This window comes from Bacillus rossius, chromosome 6 (genome assembly GCF_032445375.1).
Source record: "Bacillus rossius redtenbacheri isolate Brsri chromosome 6, Brsri_v3, whole genome shotgun sequence".
NCBI lineage: Eukaryota > Metazoa > Arthropoda > Insecta > Phasmatodea > Bacillidae > Bacillus > Bacillus rossius.
In genome coordinates this window covers 61,313,550-61,326,712 of record NC_086334.1, presented here as the reverse complement: position 1 = coordinate 61,326,712, position 13,163 = coordinate 61,313,550, and the positions used below count along the sequence as shown (strand labels likewise).

Below are 13,163 nucleotides of genomic sequence, written 5' to 3'. Positions count from 1 at the left end.
AGCTGTCAAAACAATGTGTGTGTGTGTGTGTGTATGTATATATATATATAAATAAGTAATTTGAATATGATCTAAGTATACATGTATATGTGCATAACATTTATGATACCCAATGGTAAAAATATTAAAAAATTAGTTTGTTAGCTAAAGAAATAACATATAATTTAAAGTAAATTTTTAGGAGAACATATAAATTTACAACATTTATGTAAGCAATAAATATCATCCTTTAGTACAGTTCAACACAGTTTTCTGCATCTGAAAAAAAAAGTATTGTAAATTATACATATGGCTGTCCATCTAAGCAATCTGGAAAAGACTAAGGATTGAAGATTTAATAAAATTAACAAATTCAGATGAAAACATTTAAAAATGAATTTTCTTCTTTTATTTAATAAACCCCTACCACAAATAAAAATATGGTTATATACATTTTCCTGAGTATACTTATTAGACAAAATCATAATTTTATGAACAGTAAAATTGTGGTAAAGAATTGACAGTAATTTCTATACCACTTATATGCATTATTTATTCGTGGCCCTGGATGGGGACTGGCTTTTTGTTTTCCAAGTAAGTTCACTGAAAAATGAAGAGACACAACAAAATAAAATGTTTCACATACACCTATACGAATCCAGAAATGAAATTTATTATTAATTTTATAATATGTGTAATATAAAGTTAATACATAAAGTTCCAGTAATCAACATACTTAATGGGAATGCATAAAAGAAAAAAAAAATGTTTCAAACCCCAATACTTACAGTTGCCCAGGTGTTTATTACATACAGACCTCAATAAGAACACCCGGGTAAATCATCAAGAGGAACTGCCAGTACTTCACTGTCTCCATCTACTTGCTGTGTCGTAACCTCAAATTCTTCGCTGTCACTGTCTTCACTTGAACTATCCTCGCCGAGGTGGATGATGAGTGGAGGAATGGTGCCGCTGTCTATGTGGACTTCTCTCTCCCAGTCTGCTTGAATTAGCTTCTCCACGTGATCCACACACCTCGCCCATCTAAAAAAATTAATGTATACAGTAAAACCTCTATATAAATGACCTGTTTATAGCAAAAACCACTCTATAACAAAATATGTTTGTTTCTGTCAAAACGGCATAGTAAACAATGCATGGCATGCTCTTTATTACATACAATTTTGAACTCACTCCACAAGAAACTATTTTTAAACACAACAAAACTCATTTAATGTGTTTTCCTCAACTATCAAAGCTATTATTTAATACTTGAAGTAACATGTTTTGTTTTATGTTATCTGAAAAAAAAAAATTTGAGTGGTTTATTCAAGATATAATAAAGCTGTAAATATTTTCTATGTTATCAATAAAGGCTTAGAATGCATATTATAAAATATTTATTTCATAACTTTTGTGTTTGTTTTTGGTTAAAATTTGTCCCAGACAAAAACAGTGAGATATAGCGAAAATTTAATTTTTTGAATAGTTTTGATGATTTACTGTATATGTATTTCACTATAATAACATAACTTTTGAAAATACTAATGTGCAAGAACTACATGTGTAAATACCTATTCAAGTTCGCTAGATGAAAATATTCAAAATTCTCTACGTTGAAATTTTATCTGAATATTGAAATCTGCCTACAGCACTGAACCCACCATAACTTTAAAGTCATTGACACAAGATTAAGCATAACAGAAAGTAATATCACAATTACTAATAAATACAAAACTATTTATGGAAATGAAACAATTGCAAATGGACTGCAATTACAAAAAAAAAAAACCTTGCAAATAAGTCACCACTGTTAGATCTAGAAACTACACAAATATGTATGAATCACATGGGAATAAAATTACAAACACAAACACGAACACAAACACATACATGCAACACATTTTCAAAACGACAACTACACAAATTCAAACCACTTATTTTTACCAATTGTTTTAAAACTGTATTACTGGTATATGAATATACACAAAATGATAATCACACTATACACACACTAGCACACAAAGTTATCAAAAGGAATGGTAGGACCAGGCTGCTAGGCAACAATACTTACGTATTATGTAAAAATGTATGGTAAGGGTTTTGCTGAAGCTTGAGGAATGTTCTACAGGAAAATAAAACAATTTCTACTTCAAAAGGAATACCCCATTGGTCATGCAACATGAAAATACCTCTCTGGTGTGGAAGCATCAAGAGCCTCTTTCCAGATGGCTGCAACTGCATCATTGTCAAATCTCTTAGCCCGCCCCACGTTACTATTGTAATGGTGTTTACATTGAGCCCAAACTAGTTCGATTGCAAAATAGTGGCAGTGATAGGGTGGGAGTCGTAGAATTTTGTGGCCATAGTTACAAGCCAACTCGTCTACCTCATATCTGAAAAGTGTGTTAGAACAAGGCGTATACGTAATTTTTTGCAACTATCTCACTTTTAAAGAAATGCTGTAAAAAAAAACGAAATAATATACCGTATTCGGGGCTTGTTTTGTTTAGCTATTCTCAGCAGCTCCACTTTCAACAAATTATTTTCATGTTTTATCTCATTCTTCTCCAGCCACGCGATCAGTGCATCCTTGGTCCAGTTCGTTGTAGGTGTTTTCTCAACCTACGTTATGCCAACATTTAACTAAATACTCAAGTAGCTGATAAGAATTCATGACAGTAGAACCCTGTTACAATTTTACTGCTTATAAAGTTTTCCTGCCTATAATGTATTATTTTTCAAGTCCAATATTTTCCCTATAAGGACAATGTATTTAATTCCTGGATATAATGTTTCACAAATTATGCGTTTCGTGCTTGTAATGTTCACTTCATAAAATTTTAGAAGACGAAAAAAATTAAAAGCCTTTGTCTATACTGTCTATGTATATGTGTATGTTAGCAGTTAACTGCCTGTTGACACCCTTGGAAAACAAATAAATTCATAAATTTTTAGCCATTCTGTGTGTTTTCAAATGTATTCACTTAAATCACATGTTCAAGTGGCAAAAGAACTGGACTTAAGCATTTCCACTGTAAACACTGTCGTGAATTATGACAATTATACAGAAATGAGACAATTTTACAGCAATGAGACAATGTGTAAGTAAAGACAAAGCAGATAGAAGCTGGAAGCACCATGATGTTAAAGAAAAATTGTTTTTGGCTTGCTACAAGCAAATTGGAGCATCAAATATATCTTTATGTAGCTTGTTGAGTCCATTGGCAATAAATCCACACTAAAAAGTACTAAATTGAATTTCCTGCTTATGTTTTTTTTTCTTGTAGCCCCTTAAAAACAAATTATAACAGGGTTCTACTGTACTTATGCAAAGCAAACATGTGTTTTGGCATATTGTCGTAATGAATTTCTAAATTTAACAAAGCATGTTAGTTTAGTGACTAGAAATTTTTTTGAAAATATTATTTTAATTTATTAAGTAGGGCAACAGAGCATTCATAAAGTGGGTCCTTTTACCAAACAAGTAATTATGTCATTTTCAAATGCTATTTGCAATAAAAAATTTTTATTTGGTATTTCAAACCCTCTACTAAATTAGTTTGCACTATGATGTAATTCAATTACATTATATATATATATATATATATATATATATATATATATATATATATATATATATCTGTGTGTGTAATCAATTTCAGCTCAAACATTATAGTTTAAAAAAATGTAGTGTAGGCATACTATTAAGATAACAATTATTGCTGGCAAAATGTATTAGTCTCGAATATTCGTACTTATACACATGTAAATTTTTCACATTACAATTTGAGCAATAAAAAGACACTGCTTTACCATTGCACATACCTGGGTGCTGTGATATGAAGCATTGTCCATTATGCACCAACATGTCTTCAAACCACATCAAGAAAGTTTCCCCATTCATCTCGCCATGGTAGTCTGCAGTCTTCTGACCTGAAACAAAAAGTAATCCTGCTCCTGGCACAAAGCCAGTGCGCCCTCCAGCATTAACAACAATAAACCTTTTACCATCTCCAACAGTACGTCTCTTCGCAGATTGTAGACTCTTGTCCTGCCATGACTTTGATACAGTTCCTGAAAAATATATGAAATGGAAATGAAATACTTTGTATTGGACCACAGAACAAATTTTCAAATAAATTAATGCCTTGCCTCTCTGGAAAATCCATGTTTCATCAACAAATATGAAATTGGCACCGCTTTCTTTTTCTTCTTTATACTTTCTCAAGAAATCTATTCGCTTCAATACTATGTTTTCATTCTCTATCAAAGCTTTTCGTCCATCAACAGTTGTCCATGAAAATCCCATCTTCTTTAACAATTTATGAAGACTTGATCTTCCACCATAATAATCTATTTGTCTTTCCCTGATTTCTTTCAAAATGGTGTCGACTGTAACATTCAAACCTGTAAATTTATTGCATACATTAACAATACATGAAATAACAGAGGTACACAAAACTAAGCGAAACCACAACCCCGTAGAAGATAATTTAAGTGCACAATTTACATTTATTAAATAGTTTTAATAAACTGACATTTCAAAAATACTTTTAAATTAATTTAAATTTTGTAGTTTGCTTAGAGGAATTCTACATTGCAGTATTTTTGTCTGCAATGATATGACGATTATATTGCGCGTTTGTATTGAAGTTGTGTAAAACATTATTATTTCAGCATTCAATTTAGCAATCAATAAGTTACAAGCTCTACACTGTGTTATAGGTAAATGTTTTGTATCGTGTATCCCATGTGATCCCTAGATCTTTATGCATGAACCTGTACATCCTATTGATCGTGTGGTGCATGCTTTTTTTCATTTATTCAGATCAAAGATCCTGAACATAATCAAATATTGTGGTATAGCAAGAATAATTATCATAAGTTTAATAAAACATATATATTTTCATTATTATTCAACTTTAAATCATAACTCATTACTACATCACAGGTTTTTAGTTTTGGTTTTGTACAGGATTTTTAAACGTAATAAATTAGAAAAGCAAGCATCATCAATCACAGGATCAATATTTGCAGGATCATGCGATCAGGATCAATGTATCGAATCGGATACGCGATACTAAACTTTTACTGTTTTATAACCTTCTGTTACTTCATACACTAACACACAGTTTGTCTGGCTAAGTTGTGTTTTCATATGATACTTCATTACAATGAAGTAGGCCTATTGTTTATAAAATAACAATCTTTATATATATATTTCTTGTGTGCGTGTGTATGTCACTGAACTCCTCCTAGACGGCTGGACCGATTTTGATGAAATTTTGTGTGTGAGTTCACGGGGATTCGAGGATGGTTTAGATTCACAATTGGATATTTTATCTCGATTCTGAGTTAAGAAAAACTAAAAAAAAAAACACGCTTAAAAGCAAAAATTGCAGCGCATTATTAGAAGCCATTAAGTTTTGTTATTGTAAGGAACTAAGTAGAGTAAGAAAAAAATAAAGATCCTGACAGCTTATAGCGTCGCCATATTTGTTTCAATTTTCAATAACCTTTTTGTATATTACAATTTAAATTGCAGAAAAAAAATCATGTTTCATAGCCACACAAATAGTGAGGATGGTTTAGATTCACAATTGGATATGTTATCTCGATTCTGAGTTAATAAAAACTAAAAAAAAAACACGCTTTAAAAGCAAAAATTGCAACGCATTATTAGAAGCCATTAAGTTTTGCTATTGTAAGGAACTAAGTAGAGAGTAAGAAAAAAATAAAGATCCTGACAGTTTATAGTGTCGCCATATTTGTTTCAATTTTCAATACCCTTTTCGTATATTACAATTTAAATTGCAGAAAAAAATCATGTTTCATAGCCACACAAATAGTGAGTGTGTGTCATTTCTCTATGTCCACGAGGTCTCGCCGCGTCAATTTTCTCCTTGGAGCGAACCCGTCCGCTTAATTAAATAAACAGCTTTTATCGTTGAATGATTTCAGGATTTATTTAATGAAAATATGCTCTCATAAAAAAATTAGTTAGATAGACATTCAATAGGTGTCTTTCTCTCACTCTCTCTCTCTCTCTCTGAAATGTATGTAGCTTGCTCGCGGGTCAGTAATGCAGACAATCTTTACATTCTAGCTCAAGACGGAAAAAACAGTAAATGTGGTTTACAAAGACATTTTATGAAGTGTCTTCCCGTCATTACATTTGAAAGTAGAAACATATTTACTCAAAATTTAGGTAGTAACATATTTTTATTGCAAAGACTGAAATAGAGGTGAGAAAAATTATCATTTGTGAACATAAGAAAACTACTACAACTGTATCAACTGTTATGTTATAATGTTTAAATTTCTAAATGGTGCAAGATAATACAAAATTCCACGCGGAAAAAGTCGTGGGCAACAGATACGTATAGTTATAGGTGTGGGGCTATGCATGCTGATTTGTCATATACTGCATGGATGCGAACATGTAAGAATAATCTATCTATCTTACTATAATAAAACAGTACTTTTTCTGTCTGTCTGTACGCGATTTTGATGAAATTTTGTGTGTGAGTTCACGGGGATTCGAGGATGGTTTATATTCACAATTGGATATTTTATCTCGATTCTGAGTTAAGAAAAACTAAAAATACACGCTTTAAAAGCAAAAAAACTAAGCATTGTTGATAATTAGCCTCCATGGCAACGGGCTTTTGCATTGTTGTTGCCTTCTGCGTAACCATGGGAAAGGTTTTTGGTAACGGCAGTGGCGTGCCCAAGAGGAGGGGTATGTATAATGAGAAGATACAAAATGTCCAGCGTAGAAATACTTACCGCCATATCCATAACTCACAAAAAGTACATTTGGGCAGGACAATGTCTGTCGGGTCCGCTAGAAAGATATATAGAGAGATAGAGATATAAATAGAAAGATAGAGAGAGTTATAGAGATATACATAGAGAGATAGAGAATTAGAGAGATAAAGAGAGATGCTTAGTATACGTTTAAAAAATTACAAAAAAAAAATTGATTGAGACATTGCAACGCATGCCGGGCATTATCTAGTACCCCTATATTTTCTAAAGGGTTAGGCGGGGCATGACACTATTTTGCAATAGAATATATATTGTACTGGACCCTGCCACACAGTACAATTTAGCCAATTAAGTATCCCAATTTTTTTTTAATAACCATGCTTGCTTAGACCACAACTCACTAATTTGTAACCAATTACTGCTAAAGCGCACAACTGGATATTATTGATACTGGAAATAGTCATTATTTAACCTTCTGATACATCATAAAAGTTGAGGTTATTTAATATGTATACTGTGTATAACGATATAAACATTACTTGTAGTTTTAGAATGTAACAATTTTCTTTCTATCTTTAACCTAACCTTAAAAGGACGTGTACCTATTTCATATGTTGCACAATATTCTATATATCAATACCATATCAATAAAGAAACCTAACAAACCACTCAAAAATGTTAAGTATTTTTAAAGGACAGATGATATCGGGAAAAAAACTGAACCGGTCAATCTGCATATGGATATATGAAATGAATACAATTAAGTAGGGCCTACCCCAGTGATATTGAAACTACTCTTCAGTATCAAATTTTTACCTTCAGCGTACATCCTGTAAATTGCATTCCTGATTGCATTTACTGTGAAATCGTCGACTGTGTCAAGTGACTTTCCTTCCTGTGGCCTTTTTTTCCTCTTTTTTCCTGGTGTTGAAACTTCTTCAATGTCTTTCTTGTAGTACCTAACCAAAAAAAAAAACATTTGTCATAACACTTTTCCGGGGACCCGTTCACAATACGCAGTTAGGCAGTGTTCCAAATATGGCATTTTGTCACAAATATTTGCTTTGTGGTCACTAAATGGAAACATGACAGACTTTGTCCACGAAATTAATGAAGTGTTTTTTTATTTATTTTGTGATCTCCCAAACAGATGAAAAACTAATTAAATGCAAATTATAAAATCACTCCCTTATGTTATAGTTAAACCTATCATAAAGTTTATAAACATCGTTATAAACAAACGTGTATCACACCCATAAAAATACTTGAAAGTGCCTATATTGTTATTGTTAGGACCTGAGTAGGCCTAATATGATTTTAGGTTAACTTTTCAACAGAGACGCCACATGGTGGTGTTGTCTCACACCAAAAAATATAAATTGGAAATAAAACACAAAAAACCTCGTGAGTTAAAACACAAGCCGACAATACTTAGGACACAGTCGATATTTTTTTTACGTCCATGAAAACGAAAAAAGCCTACTTACTTGAGAACAGTTGACTTTGCGATGTTAAGAAGAAACGCGGTCGTCTGCGTAACGTCACATTTCTTCAAGTCGTCTTTTTTAATTAAAACATATAAGTTCTGAGCGACGTTAATGATGTCCATCTGACGCTGCGAAGAAGTAGCTTTCCCCATTCCGGAACCAATTACCATTACAGCAATCACAAGAACCACACAAAATATCAAAACGATAACAAATTCCATCATTACAATAGTAGATAATAAATAATATAACAAAGTTAAAATACACAATATTAACACAAAATCCTGAAACACAAACTGTACGTTATTTCACGGTCAGTAATATATTAAAACACACTGCAATATGGCGTAATCTGTGCAGACTGCAAACGGCTGAAAGAGAAAACAATCAAGTGACTATTAACATTATTAATGCGCGACCACGGTTTCGGCACGTAATATTTTTTTACCGTTAACATAACGTTTTTATTTCACCAGAGATTTAAAAAAATGTTCAAACTTAACAAATACCCACACAAATTCTTAAATACACGCGGAAAGTCAAAAAATATATATTTTGGCTATGGAACTATTTCGTTCTAATCATTGCCAACACACCACTTCTCTCACTGTTTCATTTACACACATGCGAGATCATTAATATTAATAATATTGTACATAGATAGTTACTTTTTTTGTAAAATTTTATTTAACATCATTATACGGTAATTTAGTGTTAATGCATGTTTAATATGCATATGATGGAAAGTATTTTTGCAAACGAACCAAACATGCTGCATCCTGGTGTGTTTTTTCAAAGGTTCGTTTAAAAAAGTAGGAGGTTACCGTGGATGGACTATACAACACATGCACTTCAGCCCCTTGATGTATGTGTTTTAAAACCACTAAAGACTTACTACCACCAGCAAGCAACGTCGTGGCAACACAGCAATCCGAACAGACCAATTACAAAATTAAGTTTTGGAGGAATTTTTAAAAATGCTTGGAACTTGGCTGCAACAGTTGGGAATAGGGTCAAGGGGTTTGAAGCAACTGGTATTCACCCTCTCAATACCACTGCTATTTCAAGCCACAAATTTGTGTCAGAAATAGTGTTTTCTCCTGAGTCGTTGGAACAGAGCTGTGTTTCGATCTCTGATATGCCTACCACATCTTCTTCCCCGTCGATCCAGCAGATTGAATCTACGGACATCAGAAAAGAACATAACATTTTCACTGCCAAAGATGTAAGTGAAAGGAGCACCACAGAAGAAGTGAGAGGTCTGTTACCAACACCGGAAAAATTAACACCAAAGAGAATAGGTAAACGAAAACATGTTGCTTCTCTAAGGCTATTGTCAAAAGAGAATCGCACATTGTTGGAATCCAGGAAATTGAAAAGCAAGAAGCAGGTGTTAAGTTCAAAGCACAGCAAAATTGAAACTCTGAAGACGAAGAAGCGAACAAAAGCTAAAAACACATCCGAGTTGGAAATTTTGGAAGAAGGCCAGGATGATGAGGAAGATGTTCTCTGCAATATGTGCAAAATTGCATACAAAGACATCAGAAGCTGCACTGCTGGAGACTGGATTCAGTGCCAGTCTTGCAAAATGTGGTACCATGAGCGCTGTGTCAATGCTTTTCAGTGTAAACAGTTTGTATGCGGAATGTGTCTGTCAAAACAGTAAAGAAAATCTGTTGACCCGATTTGCCCCACTTGTGATCCGATTTACCCCACTTCTGTCCAAATCGGGTCAAAACATTTCATTTTCCTTTTATCAAGTTTAATGTCAATTCATAAGGAAGATTGGTTAATGTTTGTATGTAAATATGTACATAAATGTATGACTGATATTACTGTATATTATTTTATGGTAAATTAATATTGGTTTTATACATATTCAGGAATTTCAAAAAATTGACCCGATTTCCCCCAGTCTACCCTAGTGATAGAGAGCAGGCAAAAATAAATATCATGCACAGTCAAAAAACACAGGAAACCAAGTTTAATACGAAATTTAAAGTAAATACACACAAGGAAGGTGATTCCGTTTGGCTTAGACGTAAAGCTCGGCATAAGTCATTATCATTTAAATACATAGGTCCTTTCCAGGTTGTCAAGGTGTTGGGGCCAGCGACAGTAGTGTTGAGAATGAAGAAAGGCAATAAAATGATCAACGACACGGTGTCAACACGTCATTTAAAGCGAGCATACATAAACCAACAGTTCGTACTGTTATCAGAGTGATAATGCACGGCCTAGTAATAAGAATAACGATAACAATAAGACAGTAAGGCAAGAAAAATATATAGGATACTGATATAGCATAGTAGAGTATGTATGAACCTAATGGCATGTTTTGTATTACAGGGGGAGGAGCCAATCATGGAGTTCTTTAAGGGAATTAGGCATCTATTAATACTCAGCATGTTTGCAGTCAGTGTCGTCAGTAACAATATGCCTAGCTTTCGTACTCATGCGGGTGTGTATTGGCTGGAGAAAAAAGGCGTAATTACATATGAGGAATCGATTACCTTGCTATATAAAATTCCATTTTCATCATCTAGTGATAGCAAGGTAATAGAGGAATGGGAGAACAAGACTTGTTCCATGACACAAAAACATTTATCATAAGGGAAGAAATTAGACGTTAAGCCCAACTGTAATTACATCTCCGCAACCAATAGACACCCGTAAAAAAAAGAGAGAAAAAAGTTATAAGAGTAAGTATAAGGATACAACAAGACGGCCGCAAACCCGTTCCAACCTTCTAGGAAACAAGCAGCCAAGGTACAAGTCTATAAGAAAAAAAAAAGAGAACAAAAAAGTACCCACATAGGAGCAGGTAAAATAGTTAATTTCAACCTTATCCTATAAAATTCCCTCGCCATGGTACCAATTTTCACTCCTGGGAGTTCACGTTATGTAGCGCTACAGTGGACAAGAGTTAAGGGTCGACCCGTTTTTGTACAATAAAATAATGGTATAAATCTTGTAGATAAGCGTCCATGTAAATAAGTTACTGAGATATAGGATATAAGGAGTAGTTTAATAAAATAAATAATGATATTAGTAATAGTTAATACAATAAATTATAACTTACAGCTTATAATATAGGAGGATGGCATATGCTATAGATAGTAGGGAAATGTTATTAATTAGATTTAAGAAAAAAATGATATATATGTATATATATATAAATATAAAATAAGAACATAATTATGTGGAAATTATTTTTATGTCTCCATACAAAACTTAATTTTATATTCCATTTGTGTCAAAGATATGTTCCTTTTAGATGATATAATTATTTTTCATTACTTTATCAATGTGTCTGTGTATTTTTGTTGTCCAAAGTGGTTTATATTGTAATTGTATATTTTGTTATTAGTTTTTGTCTTAATTTTGTTTTTGTTTGTATTTATATTTTATTTCACTTTATTATACGTCTTTTGTATGTAGTAGTTGTCTTGTATGTCGTTCACAACGTTTAGACTCACTTTGAGTGTTGCTGTGAATGTATAAATAAATCAATAAATAATAGAGTAAAAAAAATTAGTTACAATACATATAGTTAGAGTATGTTCATATAAATTGTATTGATATATTTATAATACAACAACATGTATCAAGTTGTTAACACGTTGATTATATAATTTGTGTTGTGTTATGTTATATCGGTTGTAAAGAATCAATGTAATCACAAATCGGTACCCTCAGAGTACAAAATAGAAATGTTATAACAACTATAGAAAGTCTCGCTGTCACACCACGTCAGGAAAGCGAGTCGATCCGCGTAACCGACCGCGAGAGAAGAAAGGACACGCGGCGCTTCGAGCGTGAAGGCACCTACAGGAAGATCGGGTCCGCGGCCGATGCATCAAGACACCTACGTTCCCGCTCCAAGATGCAGTTACCAGTGTCCTCTTGTACTCGGCTGAGGACAGCCTCTTAATCCAACCAGGGGGAGAGTGTTATGACTCGCTCTGAGCACTCTGGCAGCGGCTTCGAGGCTCGCCCTGAGTCAAACACGAGGTGTCAGCAATTTCAACACCGCCAGCGAAACAGCGACGCGGGTCGCCGAAGGCCGACCGCCGCTGCGAGAGAAAAGGGGACAACACGGAACATCAACACGGACGCGGACAGAAGGATAAAAACGACAGCCACCGTCGCTAAGGGGCTTCTTCTGGTCACCGGGACTGGACGGCTGAAGTCGTGACATCGGAACCACGGAGCGCCGTGGTTCTCGGCCGCCGCAGTCCACCGTAGAGAACCTGCCGCGAACGCGACCCAGCACAGCGTGGGTAAGGAACCTGCCGAGGTGTGGTAGCGAGACTCCCTGATAATTGTTGGAATTAGGTGACAGGTAACACTGTAATAGTACGTGACAGTAAATCAAGTCTCTATATTGAATTGTCTTTCATTCTTAGTCTTGAGCCTCCTATCACCCTGTCTTAGAATAGTCAAGAATTGAGATCATCTCATAGATGAATCATAACAGTGTGCAGCGGTTTCCCCCATGGGAAACCGCATTTAATAAATGTCCGGAACGTCCCTTGCGGCCTTCCGCTAATTATTTACCACAGTGTTAACCAACCTAATTTACCTCCCTGTTTTTACTTGAAAAAAGCCACAGGAATAGTCAACAAGTGACAGACCGTCTCCAGCTTGACTTTTTATTTTCAAATATAATTAATCTAAATTTTGTTATGTATTATTATTATAGGCCTTCCGCCATTAAGATACGAGTGTAATATAAATAATAATGACTAATTATGATTATAAAATTGGAATAACGGCACATTAGCGTTTTGGCGCGTCATGACGCTTCCTCCCCCCCCAAGCCGGCACAAAGCAGCAGTAGGGTTTTACTCACGGGCCGGGGCGGACGTGTGATCCAGCGGGGAGACTTCAACATGTTGTGCTTCTGATTAGTCATTCTGG

At 34.2% G+C, this 13,163-nt stretch overlaps 1 long non-coding RNA gene across 2 annotated transcripts; it reads right to left on the bottom strand.

The window, feature by feature from the left end:
• Positions 1-238: 238 nt before the first annotated feature.
• On the bottom strand, positions 239-8,912 carry LOC134533253 (uncharacterized). Of its 2 annotated transcripts, XR_010075280.1 has the most exons (4): positions 8,241-8,313; positions 7,570-7,712; positions 3,808-4,389; positions 239-1,023 (listed from the first exon to the last, which is right to left on the bottom strand). It is a non-coding gene; the product is annotated as an uncharacterized LOC134533253 (long non-coding RNA). The 2 variants fall into 2 exon arrangements; XR_010075279.1 differs by having other exon boundaries at positions 7,570-8,912.
• Positions 8,913-13,163: the final 4,251 nt, after the last annotated feature.